General features: G+C 41.7%; 43 non-coding genes across 43 annotated transcripts; all 43 read left to right on the forward strand.

Moving 5' to 3' along the window:
• The first annotated feature begins 96 nt into the window (after nucleotides 1-96).
• Nucleotides 97-215, forward strand: LOC143709398 (5S ribosomal RNA). Its single transcript, XR_013194148.1, has one exon. It is a non-coding gene; the product is annotated as a 5S ribosomal RNA (ribosomal RNA).
• A 162-nt stretch (nucleotides 216-377) lies between these two features.
• On the forward strand, nucleotides 378-496 carry LOC143709399 (5S ribosomal RNA). The gene has a single exon (XR_013194149.1). It is a non-coding gene; the product is annotated as a 5S ribosomal RNA (ribosomal RNA).
• Nucleotides 497-658: 162 nt separating this feature from the next.
• On the forward strand, nucleotides 659-777 carry LOC143709293 (5S ribosomal RNA). Its single transcript, XR_013194053.1, has one exon. It is a non-coding gene; the product is annotated as a 5S ribosomal RNA (ribosomal RNA).
• A 371-nt stretch (nucleotides 778-1,148) lies between these two features.
• LOC143709294 (5S ribosomal RNA) lies at nucleotides 1,149-1,267 on the forward strand. The gene has a single exon (XR_013194054.1). It is a non-coding gene; the product is annotated as a 5S ribosomal RNA (ribosomal RNA).
• Nucleotides 1,268-1,629: 362 nt separating this feature from the next.
• Nucleotides 1,630-1,748, forward strand: LOC143709295 (5S ribosomal RNA). The gene has a single exon (XR_013194055.1). It is a non-coding gene; the product is annotated as a 5S ribosomal RNA (ribosomal RNA).
• Nucleotides 1,749-1,910: 162 nt separating this feature from the next.
• Nucleotides 1,911-2,029, forward strand: LOC143709296 (5S ribosomal RNA). The gene has a single exon (XR_013194056.1). It is a non-coding gene; the product is annotated as a 5S ribosomal RNA (ribosomal RNA).
• Nucleotides 2,030-2,192: 163 nt separating this feature from the next.
• Nucleotides 2,193-2,311, forward strand: LOC143709337 (5S ribosomal RNA). Its single transcript, XR_013194093.1, has one exon. It is a non-coding gene; the product is annotated as a 5S ribosomal RNA (ribosomal RNA).
• Nucleotides 2,312-2,473: 162 nt separating this feature from the next.
• On the forward strand, nucleotides 2,474-2,592 carry LOC143709298 (5S ribosomal RNA). Its single transcript, XR_013194057.1, has one exon. It is a non-coding gene; the product is annotated as a 5S ribosomal RNA (ribosomal RNA).
• A 162-nt stretch (nucleotides 2,593-2,754) lies between these two features.
• LOC143709300 (5S ribosomal RNA) lies at nucleotides 2,755-2,873 on the forward strand. Its single transcript, XR_013194059.1, has one exon. It is a non-coding gene; the product is annotated as a 5S ribosomal RNA (ribosomal RNA).
• A 372-nt stretch (nucleotides 2,874-3,245) lies between these two features.
• LOC143709301 (5S ribosomal RNA) lies at nucleotides 3,246-3,364 on the forward strand. Its single transcript, XR_013194060.1, has one exon. It is a non-coding gene; the product is annotated as a 5S ribosomal RNA (ribosomal RNA).
• A 162-nt stretch (nucleotides 3,365-3,526) lies between these two features.
• Nucleotides 3,527-3,645, forward strand: LOC143709346 (5S ribosomal RNA). The gene has a single exon (XR_013194101.1). It is a non-coding gene; the product is annotated as a 5S ribosomal RNA (ribosomal RNA).
• A 363-nt stretch (nucleotides 3,646-4,008) lies between these two features.
• Nucleotides 4,009-4,127, forward strand: LOC143709302 (5S ribosomal RNA). Its single transcript, XR_013194061.1, has one exon. It is a non-coding gene; the product is annotated as a 5S ribosomal RNA (ribosomal RNA).
• A 162-nt stretch (nucleotides 4,128-4,289) lies between these two features.
• On the forward strand, nucleotides 4,290-4,408 carry LOC143709303 (5S ribosomal RNA). The gene has a single exon (XR_013194062.1). It is a non-coding gene; the product is annotated as a 5S ribosomal RNA (ribosomal RNA).
• A 162-nt stretch (nucleotides 4,409-4,570) lies between these two features.
• Nucleotides 4,571-4,689, forward strand: LOC143709304 (5S ribosomal RNA). Its single transcript, XR_013194063.1, has one exon. It is a non-coding gene; the product is annotated as a 5S ribosomal RNA (ribosomal RNA).
• Nucleotides 4,690-4,851: 162 nt separating this feature from the next.
• On the forward strand, nucleotides 4,852-4,970 carry LOC143709305 (5S ribosomal RNA). The gene has a single exon (XR_013194064.1). It is a non-coding gene; the product is annotated as a 5S ribosomal RNA (ribosomal RNA).
• A 372-nt stretch (nucleotides 4,971-5,342) lies between these two features.
• On the forward strand, nucleotides 5,343-5,461 carry LOC143709306 (5S ribosomal RNA). Its single transcript, XR_013194065.1, has one exon. It is a non-coding gene; the product is annotated as a 5S ribosomal RNA (ribosomal RNA).
• Nucleotides 5,462-5,823: 362 nt separating this feature from the next.
• Nucleotides 5,824-5,942, forward strand: LOC143709307 (5S ribosomal RNA). The gene has a single exon (XR_013194066.1). It is a non-coding gene; the product is annotated as a 5S ribosomal RNA (ribosomal RNA).
• Nucleotides 5,943-6,104: 162 nt separating this feature from the next.
• On the forward strand, nucleotides 6,105-6,223 carry LOC143709309 (5S ribosomal RNA). Its single transcript, XR_013194067.1, has one exon. It is a non-coding gene; the product is annotated as a 5S ribosomal RNA (ribosomal RNA).
• Nucleotides 6,224-6,386: 163 nt separating this feature from the next.
• On the forward strand, nucleotides 6,387-6,505 carry LOC143709338 (5S ribosomal RNA). The gene has a single exon (XR_013194094.1). It is a non-coding gene; the product is annotated as a 5S ribosomal RNA (ribosomal RNA).
• A 162-nt stretch (nucleotides 6,506-6,667) lies between these two features.
• On the forward strand, nucleotides 6,668-6,786 carry LOC143709310 (5S ribosomal RNA). The gene has a single exon (XR_013194068.1). It is a non-coding gene; the product is annotated as a 5S ribosomal RNA (ribosomal RNA).
• Nucleotides 6,787-6,948: 162 nt separating this feature from the next.
• Nucleotides 6,949-7,067, forward strand: LOC143709312 (5S ribosomal RNA). The gene has a single exon (XR_013194070.1). It is a non-coding gene; the product is annotated as a 5S ribosomal RNA (ribosomal RNA).
• A 372-nt stretch (nucleotides 7,068-7,439) lies between these two features.
• LOC143709313 (5S ribosomal RNA) lies at nucleotides 7,440-7,558 on the forward strand. Its single transcript, XR_013194071.1, has one exon. It is a non-coding gene; the product is annotated as a 5S ribosomal RNA (ribosomal RNA).
• A 170-nt stretch (nucleotides 7,559-7,728) lies between these two features.
• LOC143709314 (5S ribosomal RNA) lies at nucleotides 7,729-7,847 on the forward strand. Its single transcript, XR_013194072.1, has one exon. It is a non-coding gene; the product is annotated as a 5S ribosomal RNA (ribosomal RNA).
• A 162-nt stretch (nucleotides 7,848-8,009) lies between these two features.
• Nucleotides 8,010-8,128, forward strand: LOC143709315 (5S ribosomal RNA). The gene has a single exon (XR_013194073.1). It is a non-coding gene; the product is annotated as a 5S ribosomal RNA (ribosomal RNA).
• Nucleotides 8,129-8,291: 163 nt separating this feature from the next.
• Nucleotides 8,292-8,410, forward strand: LOC143709348 (5S ribosomal RNA). Its single transcript, XR_013194103.1, has one exon. It is a non-coding gene; the product is annotated as a 5S ribosomal RNA (ribosomal RNA).
• A 161-nt stretch (nucleotides 8,411-8,571) lies between these two features.
• Nucleotides 8,572-8,690, forward strand: LOC143709316 (5S ribosomal RNA). The gene has a single exon (XR_013194074.1). It is a non-coding gene; the product is annotated as a 5S ribosomal RNA (ribosomal RNA).
• A 371-nt stretch (nucleotides 8,691-9,061) lies between these two features.
• Nucleotides 9,062-9,180, forward strand: LOC143709317 (5S ribosomal RNA). The gene has a single exon (XR_013194075.1). It is a non-coding gene; the product is annotated as a 5S ribosomal RNA (ribosomal RNA).
• Nucleotides 9,181-9,342: 162 nt separating this feature from the next.
• LOC143709318 (5S ribosomal RNA) lies at nucleotides 9,343-9,461 on the forward strand. The gene has a single exon (XR_013194076.1). It is a non-coding gene; the product is annotated as a 5S ribosomal RNA (ribosomal RNA).
• A 162-nt stretch (nucleotides 9,462-9,623) lies between these two features.
• Nucleotides 9,624-9,742, forward strand: LOC143709320 (5S ribosomal RNA). The gene has a single exon (XR_013194077.1). It is a non-coding gene; the product is annotated as a 5S ribosomal RNA (ribosomal RNA).
• Nucleotides 9,743-10,103: 361 nt separating this feature from the next.
• Nucleotides 10,104-10,222, forward strand: LOC143709321 (5S ribosomal RNA). Its single transcript, XR_013194078.1, has one exon. It is a non-coding gene; the product is annotated as a 5S ribosomal RNA (ribosomal RNA).
• A 168-nt stretch (nucleotides 10,223-10,390) lies between these two features.
• On the forward strand, nucleotides 10,391-10,508 carry LOC143709340 (5S ribosomal RNA). The gene has a single exon (XR_013194096.1). It is a non-coding gene; the product is annotated as a 5S ribosomal RNA (ribosomal RNA).
• A 161-nt stretch (nucleotides 10,509-10,669) lies between these two features.
• LOC143709322 (5S ribosomal RNA) lies at nucleotides 10,670-10,788 on the forward strand. Its single transcript, XR_013194079.1, has one exon. It is a non-coding gene; the product is annotated as a 5S ribosomal RNA (ribosomal RNA).
• Nucleotides 10,789-10,951: 163 nt separating this feature from the next.
• On the forward strand, nucleotides 10,952-11,070 carry LOC143709349 (5S ribosomal RNA). Its single transcript, XR_013194104.1, has one exon. It is a non-coding gene; the product is annotated as a 5S ribosomal RNA (ribosomal RNA).
• Nucleotides 11,071-11,232: 162 nt separating this feature from the next.
• LOC143709324 (5S ribosomal RNA) lies at nucleotides 11,233-11,351 on the forward strand. The gene has a single exon (XR_013194081.1). It is a non-coding gene; the product is annotated as a 5S ribosomal RNA (ribosomal RNA).
• A 372-nt stretch (nucleotides 11,352-11,723) lies between these two features.
• Nucleotides 11,724-11,842, forward strand: LOC143709325 (5S ribosomal RNA). Its single transcript, XR_013194082.1, has one exon. It is a non-coding gene; the product is annotated as a 5S ribosomal RNA (ribosomal RNA).
• Nucleotides 11,843-12,004: 162 nt separating this feature from the next.
• On the forward strand, nucleotides 12,005-12,123 carry LOC143709326 (5S ribosomal RNA). The gene has a single exon (XR_013194083.1). It is a non-coding gene; the product is annotated as a 5S ribosomal RNA (ribosomal RNA).
• Nucleotides 12,124-12,285: 162 nt separating this feature from the next.
• Nucleotides 12,286-12,404, forward strand: LOC143709327 (5S ribosomal RNA). The gene has a single exon (XR_013194084.1). It is a non-coding gene; the product is annotated as a 5S ribosomal RNA (ribosomal RNA).
• Nucleotides 12,405-12,566: 162 nt separating this feature from the next.
• Nucleotides 12,567-12,685, forward strand: LOC143709328 (5S ribosomal RNA). The gene has a single exon (XR_013194085.1). It is a non-coding gene; the product is annotated as a 5S ribosomal RNA (ribosomal RNA).
• A 362-nt stretch (nucleotides 12,686-13,047) lies between these two features.
• On the forward strand, nucleotides 13,048-13,166 carry LOC143709329 (5S ribosomal RNA). The gene has a single exon (XR_013194086.1). It is a non-coding gene; the product is annotated as a 5S ribosomal RNA (ribosomal RNA).
• Nucleotides 13,167-13,336: 170 nt separating this feature from the next.
• LOC143709331 (5S ribosomal RNA) lies at nucleotides 13,337-13,455 on the forward strand. The gene has a single exon (XR_013194087.1). It is a non-coding gene; the product is annotated as a 5S ribosomal RNA (ribosomal RNA).
• A 162-nt stretch (nucleotides 13,456-13,617) lies between these two features.
• On the forward strand, nucleotides 13,618-13,736 carry LOC143709332 (5S ribosomal RNA). Its single transcript, XR_013194088.1, has one exon. It is a non-coding gene; the product is annotated as a 5S ribosomal RNA (ribosomal RNA).
• Nucleotides 13,737-13,900: 164 nt separating this feature from the next.
• Nucleotides 13,901-14,019, forward strand: LOC143709350 (5S ribosomal RNA). The gene has a single exon (XR_013194105.1). It is a non-coding gene; the product is annotated as a 5S ribosomal RNA (ribosomal RNA).
• Nucleotides 14,020-14,181: 162 nt separating this feature from the next.
• Nucleotides 14,182-14,300, forward strand: LOC143709333 (5S ribosomal RNA). The gene has a single exon (XR_013194089.1). It is a non-coding gene; the product is annotated as a 5S ribosomal RNA (ribosomal RNA).
• Nucleotides 14,301-14,460: the final 160 nt, after the last annotated feature.

Here is a 14,460-nt window from a genome sequence, read left to right on the forward strand (position 1 = left end):
AAGCATGAAAGAGTTTGAGTTTTTTCAAAAGTTGTTCTTAGTTTTCTTCACTAATGGTCTAACCTTTTAAATAGCCCAATTTTGGCAGCAGTATTCGCTTACGGCCATACCACCTTGGGCACGCCCGATCTCGTCTGATCTCGGAAGCTAAGCAGGGTCGGGCCTGGTTAGTACTTGGATGGGAGACCGCCTGGGAATACCAGGTGCTGTAAGCTTTTAAAAAAAAAAAAAAGAGTGCCTGAGCTTCAAAAAGCCTTAAAAAGTCTCTGAGATTCTTCAGAAAGCATGAAAGAGTTTGAGTTTTTTCAAAAGTTGTTCTTAGTTTTCTTCACTAATGGTCTAACCTTTTAAATAGCCCAATTTTGGCAGCAGTATTCGCTTACGGCCATACCACCTTGGGCACGCCCGATCTCGTCTGATCTCGGAAGCTAAGCAGGGTCGGGCCTGGTTAGTACTTGGATGGGAGACCGCCTGGGAATACCAGGTGCTGTAAGCTTTTAAAAAAAAAAAAAAGAGTGCCTGAGCTTCAAAAAGCCTTAAAAAGTCTCTGAGATTCTTCAGAAAGCATGAAAGAGTTTGAGTTTTTTCAAAAGTTGTTCTTAGTTTTCTTCACTAATGGTCTAACCTTTTAAATAGCCCAATTTTGGCAGCAGTATTCGCTTACGGCCATACCACCTTGGGCACGCCCGATCTCGTCTGATCTCGGAAGCTAAGCAGGGTCGGGCCTGGTTAGTACTTGGATGGGAGACCGCCTGGGAATACCAGGTGCTGTAAGCTTTTAAAAAAAAAAAAAAAAAAAAAAGAGTGCCTGAGCTTCAAAAAGCCTTAAAAAGTCTCTGAGATTCTTCAGAAAGCATGAAAGAGTTTGAGTTTTTTCAAAAGTTCTTCTTAGTCTTCTTCACTAATGGTCTAAGCTTTTAAATAAGGCCTGGTTAGTACTTGGATGGGAGGCCGCATGGGAATACTAGGTGTTGTAAGCTTTTTTAAGAAAAAAAAAAAAGAGTCCCTGAGCTTCTTCAAAAAGCCTTAAAAAGTCTCTGAGATTCTTCAGAAAGCATGAAAGAGCTTGAGTTTTTTCAAAAGTTGTTCTTAGTTTTCTTCACTAATGGTCTAACCTTTTAAATAGCCCAATTTTGGCAGCAGTTTTAGCTTACGGCCATACCACCTTGGGCACGCCCGATCTCGTCTGATCTCGGAAGCTAAGCAGGGTCGGGCCTGGTTAGTACTTGGATGGGAGACCGCCTGGGAATACCAGGTGCTGTAAGCTTTTAAAAAAAAAAAAAAGAGTGCCTGAGCTTCAAAAAGCCTTAAAAAGTCTCTGAGATTCTTCAGAAAGCATGAAAGAGTTTGAGTTTTTTCAAAAGTTCTTCTTAGTCTTCTTCACTAATGGTCTAAGCTTTTAAATAAGGCCTGGTTAGTACTTGGATGGGAGGCCGCATGGGAATACTAGGTGTTGTAAGCTTTTTTAAGAAAAAAAAAAAGAGTCCCTGAGCTTCTTCAAAAAGCCTTAAAAAGTCTCTGAGATTCTTCAGAAAGCATGAAAGAGCTTGAGTTTTTTCAAAAGTTGTTCTTAGTTTTCTTCACTAATGGTCTAACCTTTTAAATAGCCCAATTTTGGCAGCAGTTTTAGCTTACGGCCATACCACCTTGGGCACGCCCGATCTCGTCTGATCTCGGAAGCTAAGCAGGGTCGGGCCTGGTTAGTACTTGGATGGGAGACCGCCTGGGAATACCAGGTGCTGTAAGCTTTTAAAAAAAAAAAAAAGAGTGCCTGAGCTTCAAAAAGCCTTAAAAAGTCTCTGAGATTCTTCAGAAAGCATGAAAGAGTTTGAGTTTTTTCAAAAGTTGTTCTTAGTTTTCTTCACTAATGGTCTAACCTTTTAAATAGCCCAATTTTGGCAGCAGTATTCGCTTACGGCCATACCACCTTGGGCACGCCCGATCTCGTCTGATCTCGGAAGCTAAGCAGGGTCGGGCCTGGTTAGTACTTGGATGGGAGACCGCCTGGGAATACCAGGTGCTGTAAGCTTTTAAAAAAAAAAAAAAAGAGTGCCTGAGCTTCAAAAAGCCTTAAAAAGTCTCTGAGATTCTTCAGAAAGCATGAAAGAGTTTGAGTTTTTTCAAAAGTTGTTCTTAGTTTTCTTCACTAATGGTCTAACCTTTTAAATAGCCCAATTTTGGCAGCAGTATTCGCTTACGGCCATACCACCTTGGGCACGCCCGATCTCGTCTGATCTCGGAAGCTAAGCAGGGTCGGGCCTGGTTAGTACTTGGATGGGAGCCCGCCTGGGAATACCAGGTGCTGTAAGCTTTTAAAAAAAAAAAAAAGAGTGCCTGAGCTTCAAAAAGCCTTAAAAAGTCTCTGAGATTCTTCAGAAAGCATGAAAGAGTTTGAGTTTTTTCAAAAGTTGTTCTTAGTTTTCTTCACTAATGGTCTAACCTTTTAAATAGCCCAATTTTGGCAGCAGTATTCGCTTACGGCCATACCACCTTGGGCACGCCCGATCTCGTCTGATCTCGGAAGCTAAGCAGGGTCGGGCCTGGTTAGTACTTGGATGGGAGACCGCCTGGGAATACCAGGTGCTGTAAGCTTTTAAAAAAAAAAAAAAGAGTGCCTGAGCTTCAAAAAGCCTTAAAAAGTCTCTGAGATTCTTCAGAAAGCATGAAAGAGTTTGAGTTTTTTCAAAAGTTGTTCTTAGTTTTCTTCACTAATGGTCTAACCTTTTAAATAGCCCAATTTTGGCAGCAGTATTCGCTTACGGCCATACCACCTTGGGCACGCCCGATCTCGTCTGATCTCGGAAGCTAAGCAGGGTCGGGCCTGGTTAGTACTTGGATGGGAGACCGCCTGGGAATACCAGGTGCTGTAAGCTTTTAAAAAAAAAAAAAAAAAAAAAAAGAGTGCCTGAGCTTCAAAAAGCCTTAAAAAGTCTCTGAGATTCTTCAGAAAGCATGAAAGAGTTTGAGTTTTTTCAAAAGTTCTTCTTAGTCTTCTTCACTAATGGTCTAAGCTTTTAAATAAGGCCTGGTTAGTACTTGGATGGGAGGCCGCATGGGAATACTAGGTGTTGTAAGCTTTTTTAAGAAAAAAAAAAAAGAGTCCCTGAGCTTCTTCAAAAAGCCTTAAAAAGTCTCTGAGATTCTTCAGAAAGCATGAAAGAGCTTGAGTTTTTTCAAAAGTTGTTCTTAGTTTTCTTCACTAATGGTCTAACCTTTTAAATAGCCCAATTTTGGCAGCAGTTTTAGCTTACGGCCATACCACCTTGGGCACGCCCGATCTCGTCTGATCTCGGAAGCTAAGCAGGGTCGGGCCTGGTTAGTACTTGGATGGGAGACCGCCTGGGAATACCAGGTGCTGTAAGCTTTTAAAAAAAAAAAAAAGAGTGCCTGAGCTTCAAAAAGCCTTAAAAAGTCTCTGAGATTCTTCAGAAAGCATGAAAGAGTTTGAGTTTTTTCAAAAGTTGTTCTTAGTTTTCTTCACTAATGGTCTAACCTTTTAAATAGCCCAATTTTGGCAGCAGTATTCGCTTACGGCCATACCACCTTGGGCACGCCCCATCTCGTCTGATCTCGGAAGCTAAGCAGGGTCGGGCCTGGTTAGTACTTGGATGGGAGACCGCCTGGGAATACCAGGTGCTGTAAGCTTTTTAAAAAAAAAAAAAGAGTGCCTGAGCTTCAAAAAGCCTTAAAAAGTCTCTGAGATTCTTCAGAAAGCATGAAAGAGTTTGAGTTTTTTCAAAAGTTCTTCTTAGTCTTCTTCACTAATGGTCTAAGCTTTTAAATAAGGCCTGGTTAGTACTTGGATGGGAGGCCGCATGGGAATACTAGGTGTTGTAAGCTTTTTTAAGAAAAAAAAAAAAGAGTCCCTGAGCTTCTTCAAAAAGCCTTAAAAAGTCTCTGAGATTCTTCAGAAAGCATGAAAGAGCTTGAGTTTTTTCAAAAGTTGTTCTTAGTTTTCTTCACTAATGGTCTAACCTTTTAAATAGCCCAATTTTGGCAGCAGTTTTAGCTTACGGCCATACCACCTTGGGCACGCCCGATCTCGTCTGATCTCGGAAGCTAAGCAGGGTCGGGCCTGGTTAGTACTTGGATGGGAGACCGCCTGGGAATACCAGGTGCTGTAAGCTTTTAAAAAAAAAAAAAAGAGTGCCTGAGCTTCAAAAAGCCTTAAAAAGTCTCTGAGATTCTTCAGAAAGCATGAAAGAGTTTGAGTTTTTTCAAAAGTTGTTCTTAGTTTTCTTCACTAATGGTCTAACCTTTTAAATAGCCCAATTTTGGCAGCAGTATTCGCTTACGGCCATACCACCTTGGGCACGCCCGATCTCGTCTGATCTCGGAAGCTAAGCAGGGTCGGGCCTGGTTAGTACTTGGATGGGAGACCGCCTGGGAATACCAGGTGCTGTAAGCTTTTAAAAAAAAAAAAAAGAGTGCCTGAGCTTCAAAAAGCCTTAAAAAGTCTCTGAGATTCTTCAGAAAGCATGAAAGAGTTTGAGTTTTTTCAAAAGTTGTTCTTAGTTTTCTTCACTAATGGTCTAACCTTTTAAATAGCCCAATTTTGGCAGCAGTATTCGCTTACGGCCATACCACCTTGGGCACGCCCGATCTCGTCTGATCTCGGAAGCTAAGCAGGGTCGGGCCTGGTTAGTACTTGGATGGGAGACCGCCTGGGAATACCAGGTGCTGTAAGCTTTTAAAAAAAAAAAAAAGAGTGCCTGAGCTTCAAAAAGCCTTAAAAAGTCTCTGAGATTCTTCAGAAAGCATGAAAGAGTTTGAGTTTTTTCAAAAGTTGTTCTTAGTTTTCTTCACTAATGGTCTAACCTTTTAAATAGCCCAATTTTGGCAGCAGTATTCGCTTACGGCCATACCACCTTGGGCACGCCCGATCTCGTCTGATCTCGGAAGCTAAGCAGGGTCGGGCCTGGTTAGTACTTGGATGGGAGACCGCCTGGGAATACCAGGTGCTGTAAGCTTTTAAAAAAAAAAAAAAAAAAAAAAAGAGTGCCTGAGCTTCAAAAAGCCTTAAAAAGTCTCTGAGATTCTTCAGAAAGCATGAAAGAGTTTGAGTTTTTTCAAAAGTTCTTCTTAGTCTTCTTCACTAATGGTCTAAGCTTTTAAATAAGGCCTGGTTAGTACTTGGATGGGAGGCCGCATGGGAATACTAGGTGTTGTAAGCTTTTTTAAGAAAAAAAAAAAAGAGTCCCTGAGCTTCTTCAAAAAGCCTTAAAAAGTCTCTGAGATTCTTCAGAAAGCATGAAAGAGCTTGAGTTTTTTCAAAAGTTGTTCTTAGTTTTCTTCACTAATGGTCTAACCTTTTAAATAGCCCAATTTTGGCAGCAGTTTTAGCTTACGGCCATACCACCTTGGGCACGCCCGATCTCGTCTGATCTCGGAAGCTAAGCAGGGTCGGGCCTGGTTAGTACTTGGATGGGAGACCGCCTGGGAATACCAGGTGCTGTAAGCTTTTAAAAAAAAAAAAAAGAGTGCCTGAGCTTCAAAAAGCCTTAAAAAGTCTCTGAGATTCTTCAGAAAGCATGAAAGAGTTTGAGTTTTTTCAAAAGTTCTTCTTAGTCTTCTTCACTAATGGTCTAAGCTTTTAAATAAGGCCTGGTTAGTACTTGGATGGGAGGCCGCATGGGAATACTAGGTGTTGTAAGCTTTTTTAAGAAAAAAAAAAAGAGTCCCTGAGCTTCTTCAAAAAGCCTTAAAAAGTCTCTGAGATTCTTCAGAAAGCATGAAAGAGCTTGAGTTTTTTCAAAAGTTGTTCTTAGTTTTCTTCACTAATGGTCTAACCTTTTAAATAGCCCAATTTTGGCAGCAGTTTTAGCTTACGGCCATACCACCTTGGGCACGCCCGATCTCGTCTGATCTCGGAAGCTAAGCAGGGTCGGGCCTGGTTAGTACTTGGATGGGAGACCGCCTGGGAATACCAGGTGCTGTAAGCTTTTAAAAAAAAAAAAAAGAGTGCCTGAGCTTCAAAAAGCCTTAAAAAGTCTCTGAGATTCTTCAGAAAGCATGAAAGAGTTTGAGTTTTTTCAAAAGTTGTTCTTAGTTTTCTTCACTAATGGTCTAACCTTTTAAATAGCCCAATTTTGGCAGCAGTATTCGCTTACGGCCATACCACCTTGGGCACGCCCGATCTCGTCTGATCTCGGAAGCTAAGCAGGGTCGGGCCTGGTTAGTACTTGGATGGGAGACCGCCTGGGAATACCAGGTGCTGTAAGCTTTTAAAAAAAAAAAAAAAGAGTGCCTGAGCTTCAAAAAGCCTTAAAAAGTCTCTGAGATTCTTCAGAAAGCATGAAAGAGTTTGAGTTTTTTCAAAAGTTGTTCTTAGTTTTCTTCACTAATGGTCTAACCTTTTAAATAGCCCAATTTTGGCAGCAGTATTCGCTTACGGCCATACCACCTTGGGCACGCCCGATCTCGTCTGATCTCGGAAGCTAAGCAGGGTCGGGCCTGGTTAGTACTTGGATGGGAGCCCGCCTGGGAATACCAGGTGCTGTAAGCTTTTAAAAAAAAAAAAAAGAGTGCCTGAGCTTCAAAAAGCCTTAAAAAGTCTCTGAGATTCTTCAGAAAGCATGAAAGAGTTTGAGTTTTTTCAAAAGTTGTTCTTAGTTTTCTTCACTAATGGTCTAACCTTTTAAATAGCCCAATTTTGGCAGCAGTATTCGCTTACGGCCATACCACCTTGGGCACGCCCGATCTCGTCTGATCTCGGAAGCTAAGCAGGGTCGGGCCTGGTTAGTACTTGGATGGGAGACCGCCTGGGAATACCAGGTGCTGTAAGCTTTTAAAAAAAAAAAAAAGAGTGCCTGAGCTTCAAAAAGCCTTAAAAAGTCTCTGAGATTCTTCAGAAAGCATGAAAGAGTTTGAGTTTTTTCAAAAGTTGTTCTTAGTTTTCTTCACTAATGGTCTAACCTTTTAAATAGCCCAATTTTGGCAGCAGTATTCGCTTACGGCCATACCACCTTGGGCACGCCCGATCTCGTCTGATCTCGGAAGCTAAGCAGGGTCGGGCCTGGTTAGTACTTGGATGGGAGACCGCCTGGGAATACCAGGTGCTGTAAGCTTTTAAAAAAAAAAAAAAAAAAAAAAAGAGTGCCTGAGCTTCAAAAAGCCTTAAAAAGTCTCTGAGATTCTTCAGAAAGCATGAAAGAGTTTGAGTTTTTTCAAAAGTTCTTCTTAGTCTTCTTCACTAATGGTCTAAGCTTTTAAATAAGGCCTGGTTAGTACTTGGATGGGAGGCCGCATGGGAATACTAGGTGTTGTAAGCTTTTTTAAGAAAAAAAAAAAAGAGTCCCTGAGCTTCTTCAAAAAGCCTTAAAAAGTCTCTGAGATTCTTCAGAAAGCATGAAAGAGCTTGAGTTTTTTCAAAAGTTGTTCTTAGTTTTCTTCACTAATGGTCTAACCTTTTAAATAGCCCAATTTTGGCAGCAGTTTTAGCTTACGGCCATACCACCTTGGGCACGCCCGATCTCGTCTGATCTCGGAAGCTAAGCAGGGTCGGGCCTGGTTAGTACTTGGATGGGAGACCGCCTGGGAATACCAGGTGCTGTAAGCTTTTAAAAAAAAAAAAAAAAAAAAAAGAGTGCCTGAGCTTCAAAAAGCCTTAAAAAGTCTCTGAGATTCTTCAGAAAGCATGAAAGAGTTTGAGTTTTTTCAAAAGTTGTTCTTAGTTTTCTTCACTAATGGTCTAACCTTTTAAATAGCCCAATTTTGGCAGCAGTATTCGCTTACGGCCATACCACCTTGGGCACGCCCGATCTCGTCTGATCTCGGAAGCTAAGCAGGGTCGGGCCTGGTTAGTACTTGGATGGGAGACCGCCTGGGAATACCAGGTGCTGTAAGCTTTTAAAAAAAAAAAAAAGAGTGCCTGAGCTTCAAAAAGCCTTAAAAAGTCTCTGAGATTCTTCAGAAAGCATGAAAGAGTTTGAGTTTTTTCAAAAGTTGTTCTTAGTTTTCTTCACTAATGGTCTAACCTTTTAAATAGCCCAATTTTGGCAGCAGTATTCGCTTACGGCCATACCACCTTGGGCACGCCCGATCTCGTCTGATCTCGGAAGCTAAGCAGGGTCGGGCCTGGTTAGTACTTGGATGGGAGACCGCCTGGGAATACCAGGTGCTGTAAGCTTTTAAAAAAAAAAAAAAAGAGTGCCTGAGCTTCAAAAAGCCTTAAAAAGTCTCTGAGATTCTTCAGAAAGCATGAAAGAGTTTGAGTTTTTTCAAAAGTTGTTCTTAGTTTTCTTCACTAATGGTCTAACCTTTTAAATAGCCCAATTTTGGCAGCAGTATTCGCTTACGGCCATACCACCTTGGGCACGCCCCATCTCGTCTGATCTCGGAAGCTAAGCAGGGTCGGGCCTGGTTAGTACTTGGATGGGAGACCGCCTGGGAATACCAGGTGCTGTAAGCTTTTTAAAAAAAAAAAAGAGTGCCTGAGCTTCAAAAAGCCTTAAAAAGTCTCTGAGATTCTTCAGAAAGCATGAAAGAGTTTGAGTTTTTTCAAAAGTTGTTCTTAGTTTTCTTCACTAATGGTCTAACCTTTTAAATAGCCCAATTTTGGCAGCACTATTCGCTTACGGCCATACCACCTTGGGCACGCCCGATCTCGTCTGATCTCGGAAGCTAAGCAGGGTCGGGCCTGGTTAGTACTTGGATGGGAGACCGCCTGGGAATACCAGGTGCTGTAAGCTTTTTAAAAAAAAAAAAAAAAAAAAAAAGAGTGCCTGAGCTTCAAAAGCCTTAAAAAGTCTCTGAGATTCTTCAGAAAGCATGAAAGAGTTTGAGTTTTTTCAAAAGTTCTTCTTAGTCTTCTTCACTAATGGTCTAAGCTTTTAAATAAGGCCTGGTTAGTACTTGGATGGGAGGCCGCATGGGAATACTAGGTGTTGTAAGCTTTTTAAGAAAAAAAAAAAAGAGTCCCTGAGCTTCTTCAAAAAGCCTTAAAAAGTCTCTGAGATTCTTCAGAAAGCATGAAAGAGCTTGAGTTTTTTCAAAAGTTGTTCTTAGTTTTCTTCACTAATGGTCTAACCTTTTAAATAGCCCAATTTTGGCAGCAGTTTTAGCTTACGGCCATACCACCTTGGGCACGCCCGATCTCGTCTGATCTCGGAAGCTAAGCAGGGTCGGGCCTGGTTAGTACTTGGATGGGAGACCGCCTGGGAATACCAGGTGCTGTAAGCTTTTAAAAAAAAAAAAAAGAGTGCCTGAGCTTCAAAAAGCCTTAAAAAGTCTCTGAGATTCTTCAGAAAGCATGAAAGAGTTTGAGTTTTTTCAAAAGTTGTTCTTAGTTTTCTTCACTAATGGTCTAACCTTTTAAATAGCCCAATTTTGGCAGCAGTATTCGCTTACGGCCATACCACCTTGGGCACGCCCGATCTCGTCTGATCTCGGAAGCTAAGCAGGGTCGGGCCTGGTTAGTACTTGGATGGGAGACCGCCTGGGAATACCAGGTGCTGTAAGCTTTTTAAAAAAAAAAAAAGAGTGCCTGAGCTTCAAAAAGCCTTAAAAAGTCTCTGAGATTCTTCAGAAAGCATGAAAGAGTTTGAGTTTTTTCAAAAGTTGTTCTTAGTTTTCTTCACTAATGGTCTAACCTTTTAAATAGCCCAATTTTGGCAGCAGTATTCGCTTACGGCCATACCACCTTGGGCACGCCCGATCTCGTCTGATCTCGGAAGCTAAGCAGGGTCGGGCCTGGTTAGTACTTGGATGGGAGACCGCCTGGGAATACCAGGTGCTGTAAGCTTTTAAAAAAAAAAAAAAGAGTGCCTGAGCTTCAAAAAGCCTTAAAAAGTCTCTGAGATTCTTCAGAAAGCATGAAAGAGTTTGAGTTTTTTCAAAAGTTCTTCTTAGTCTTCTTCACTAATGGTCTAAGCTTTTAAATAAGGCCTGGTTAGTACTTGGATGGGAGGCCGCATGGGAATACTAGGTGTTGTAAGCTTTTTTAAGAAAAAAAAAAGAGTCCCTGAGCTTCTTCAAAAAGCCTTAAAAAGTCTCTGAGATTCTTCAGAAAGCATGAAAGAGCTTGAGTTTTTTCAAAAGTTGTTCTTAGTTTTCTTCACTAATGGTCTAACCTTTTAAATAGCCCAATTTTGGCAGCAGTTTTAGCTTACGGCCATACCACCTTGGGCACGCCCGATCTCGTCTGATCTCGGAAGCTAAGCAGGGTCGGGCCTGGTTAGTACTTGGATGGGAGACCGCCTGGGAATACCAGGTGCTGTAAGCTTTTAAAAAAAAAAAAAAAAAAAAGAGTGCCTGAGCTTCAAAAAGCCTTAAAAAGTCTCTGAGATTCTTCAGAAAGCATGAAAGAGTTTGAGTTTTTTCAAAAGTTGTTCTTAGTTTTCTTCACTAATGGTCTAACCTTTTAAATAGCCCAATTTTGGCAGCAGTATTCGCTTACGGCCATACCACCTTGGGCACGCCCGATCTCGTCTGATCTCGGAAGCTAAGCAGGGTCGGGCCTGGTTAGTACTTGGATGGAGACCGCCTGGGAATACCAGGTGCTGTAAGCTTTTAAAAAAAAAAAAAAGAGTGCCTGAGCTTCAAAAAGCCTTAAAAAGTCTCTGAGATTCTTCAGAAAGCATGAAAGAGTTTGAGTTTTTCAAAAGTTGTTCTTAGTTTTCTTCACTAATGGTCTAACCTTTTAAATAGCCCAATTTTGGCAGCAGTATTCGCTTACGGCCATACCACCTTGGGCACGCCCGATCTCGTCTGATCTCGGAAGCTAAGCAGGGTCGGGCCTGGTTAGTACTTGGATGGGAGACCGCCTGGGAATACCAGGTGCTGTAAGCTTTTAAAAAAAAAAAAAAAGAGTGCCTGAGCTTCAAAAAGCCTTAAAAAGTCTCTGAGATTCTTCAGAAAGCATGAAAGAGTTTGAGTTTTTTCAAAAGTTGTTCTTAGTTTTCTTCACTAATGGTCTAACCTTTTAAATAGCCCAATTTTGGCAGCAGTATTCGCTTACGGCCATACCACCTTGGGCACGCCCCATCTCGTCTGATCTCGGAAGCTAAGCAGGGTCGGGCCTGGTTAGTACTTGGATGGGAGACCGCCTGGGAATACCAGGTGCTGTAAGCTTTTTAAAAAAAAAAAAAGAGTGCCTGAGCTTCAAAAAGCCTTAAAAAGTCTCTGAGATTCTTCAGAAAGCATGAAAGAGTTTGAGTTTTTTCAAAAGTTGTTCTTAGTTTTCTTCACTAATGGTCTAACCTTTTAAATAGCCCAATTTTGGCAGCACTATTCGCTTACGGCCATACCACCTTGGGCACGCCCGATCTCGTCTGATCTCGGAAGCTAAGCAGGGTCGGGCCTGGTTAGTACTTGGATGGGAGACCGCCTGGGAATACCAGGTGCTGTAAGCTTTTTAAAAAAAAAAAAAAAAAAAAAAAGAGTGCCTGAGCTTCAAAAAGCCTTAAAAAGTCTCTGAGATTCTTCAGAAAGCATGAAAGAGTTTGAGTTTTTTCAAAAGTTCTTCTTAGTCTTCTTCACTAATGGTCTAAGCTTTTAAATAAGGCCTGGTTAGTACTTGGATGGGAGGCCGCATGGGAATACTAGGTGTTGTAAGCTTTTTAAGAAAAAAAAAAAAGAGTCCCTGAGCTTCTTCAAAAAGCCTTAAAAAGTCTCTGAGATTCTTCAGAAAGCATGAAAGAGCTTGAGTTTTTTCAAAAGTTGTTCTTAGTTTTCTTCACTAATGGTCTAACCTTTTAAATAGCCCAATTTTGGCAGCAGTTTTAGCTTACGGCCATACCACCTTGGGCACGCCCGATCTCGTCTGATCTCGGAAGCTAAGCAGGGTCGGGCCTGGTTAGTACTTGGATGGGAGACCGCCTGGGAATACCAGGTGCTGTAAGCTTTTAAAAAAAAAAAAAAGAGTGCCTGAGCTTCAAAAAGCCTTAAAAAGTCTCTGAGATTCTTCAGAAAGCATGAAAGAGTTTGAGTTTTTTCAAAAGTTGTTCTTAGTTTTCTTCACTAATGGTCTAACCTTTTAAATAGCCCAATTTTGGCAGCAGTATTCGCTTACGGCCATACCACCTTGGGCACGCCCGATCTCGTCTGATCTCGGAAGCTAAGCAGGGTCGGGCCTGGTTAGTACTTGGATGGGAGACCGCCTGGGAATACCAGGTGCTGTAAGCTTTTAAAAAAAAAAAAAAGAGTGCCTGAGCTTCAAAAAGCCTTAAAAAGTCTCTGAGATTCTTCAGAAAGCATGAAAGAGTTTGAGTTTTTTCAAAAGTTGTTCTTAGTTTTCTTCACTAATGGTCTAACCTTTTAAATAGCCCAATTTTGGCAGCAGTATTCGCTTACGGCCATACCACCTTGGGCACGCCCGATCTCGTCTGATCTCGGAAGCTAAGCAGGGTCGGGCCTGGTTAGTACTTGGATGGGAGACCGCCTGGGAATACCAGGTGCTGTAAGCTTTTAAAAAAAAAAAAAAGAGTGCCTGAGCTTCAAAAAGCCTTAAAAAGTCTCTGAGATTCTTCAGAAAGCATGAAAGAGTTTGAGTTTTTTCAAAAGTTGTTCTTAGTTTTCTTCACTAATGGTCTAACCTTTTAAATAGCCCAATTTTGGCAGCAGTATTCGCTTACGGCCATACCACCTTGGGCACGCCCGATCTCGTCTGATCTCGGAAGCTAAGCAGGGTCGGGCCTGGTTAGTACTTGGATGGGAGACCGCCTGGGAATACCAGGTGCTGTAAGCTTTTAAAAAAAAAAAAAAAGAGTGCCTGAGCTTCAAAAAGCCTTAAAAAGTCTCTGAGATTCTTCAGAAAGCATGAAAGAGTTTGAGTTTTTTCAAAGTTCTTCTTAGTCTTCTTCACTAATGGTCTAAGCTTTTAAATAAGGCCTGGTTAGTACTTGGATGGGAGGGCCGCATGGGAATACTAGGTGTTGTAAGCTTTTTTAAGAAAAAAAAAAAGAGTCCCTGAGCTTCTTCAAAAGCCTTAAAAAGTCTCTGAGATTCTTCAGAAAGCATGAAAGAGCTTGAGTTTTTTCAAAAGTTGTTCTTAGTTTTCTTCACTAATGGTCTAACCTTTTAAATAGCCCAATTTTGGCAGCAGTTTTAGCTTACGGCCATACCACCTTGGGCACGCCCGATCTCGTCTGATCTCGGAAGCTAAGCAGGGTCGGGCCTGGTTAGTACTTGGATGGGAGACCGCCTGGGAATACCAGGTGCTGTAAGCTTTTAAAAAAAAAAAAAAAAAAAAAAGAGTGCCTGAGCTTCAAAAAGCCTTAAAAAGTCTCTGAGATTCTTCAGAAAGCATGAAAGAGTTTGAGTTTTTTCAAAAGTTGTTCTTAGTTTTCTTCACTAATGGTCTAACCTTTTAAATAGCCCAATTTTGGCAGCAGTATTCGCTTACGGCCATACCACCTTGGGCACGCCCGATCTCGTCTGATCTCGGAAGCTAAGCAGGGTCGGGCCTGGTTAGTACTTGGATGGGAGACCGCCTGGGAATACCAGGTGCTGTAAGCTTTTAAAAAAAAAAAAAAGAGTGCCTGAGCTTCAAAAAGCCTTAAAAAGTCTCTGAGATTCTTCAGAAAGCATGAAAGAGTTTGAGTTTTTTCAAAAGTTGTTCTTAGTTTTCTTCACTAATGGTCTAACCTTTTAAATAGCCCAATTTTGGCAGCAGTATTCGCTTACGGCCATACCACCTTGGGCACGCCCGATCTCGTCTGATCTCGGAAGCTAAGCAGGGTCGGGCCTGGTTAGTACTTGGATGGGAGACCGCCTGGGAATACCAGGTGCTGTAAGCTTTTAAAAAAAAAAAAAAAAGAGTGCCTGAGCTTCAAAAAGCCTTAAAAAGTCTCTGAGATTCTTCAGAAAGCATGAAAGAGTTTGAGTTTTTTCAAAAGTTGTTCTTAGTTTTCTTCACTAATGGTCTAACCTTTTAAATAGCCCAATTTTGGCAGCAGTATTCGCTTACGGCCATACCACCTTGGGCACGCCCCATCTCGTCTGATCTCGGAAGCTAAGCAGGGTCGGGCCTGGTTAGTACTTGGATGGGAGACCGCCTGGGAATACCAGGTGCTGTAAGCTTTTTAAAAAAAAAAAAAGAGTGCCTGAGCTTCAAAAAGCCTTAAAAAGTCTCTGAGATTCTTCAGAAAGCATGAAAGAGTTTGAGTTTTTTCAAAAGTTGTTCTTAGTTTTCTTCACTAATGGTCTAACCTTTTAAATAGCCCAATTTTGGCAGCACTATTCGCTTACGGCCATACCACCTTGGGCACGCCCGATCTCGTCTGATCTCGGAAGCTAAGCAGGGTCGGGCCTGGTTAGTACTTGGATGGGAGACCGCCTGGGAATACCAGGTGCTGTAAGCTTTTTAAAAAAAAAAAAAAAAAAAAAAAGAGTGCCTGAGCTTCAAAAAGCCTTAAAAAGTCTCTGAGATTCTTCAGAAAGCATGAAAGAGTTTGAGTTTTTTCAAAAGTTCTTCTTAGTCTTCTTCACTAATGGTCTAAGCTTTTAAATAAGGCCTGGTTA

The sequence above is a fragment of the Siphateles boraxobius genome, unplaced genomic scaffold (genome assembly GCF_051911475.1).
Source record: "Siphateles boraxobius isolate OS27281-9 unplaced genomic scaffold, OSU_SipBor_1 454, whole genome shotgun sequence".
NCBI lineage: Eukaryota > Metazoa > Chordata > Actinopteri > Cypriniformes > Leuciscidae > Siphateles > Siphateles boraxobius.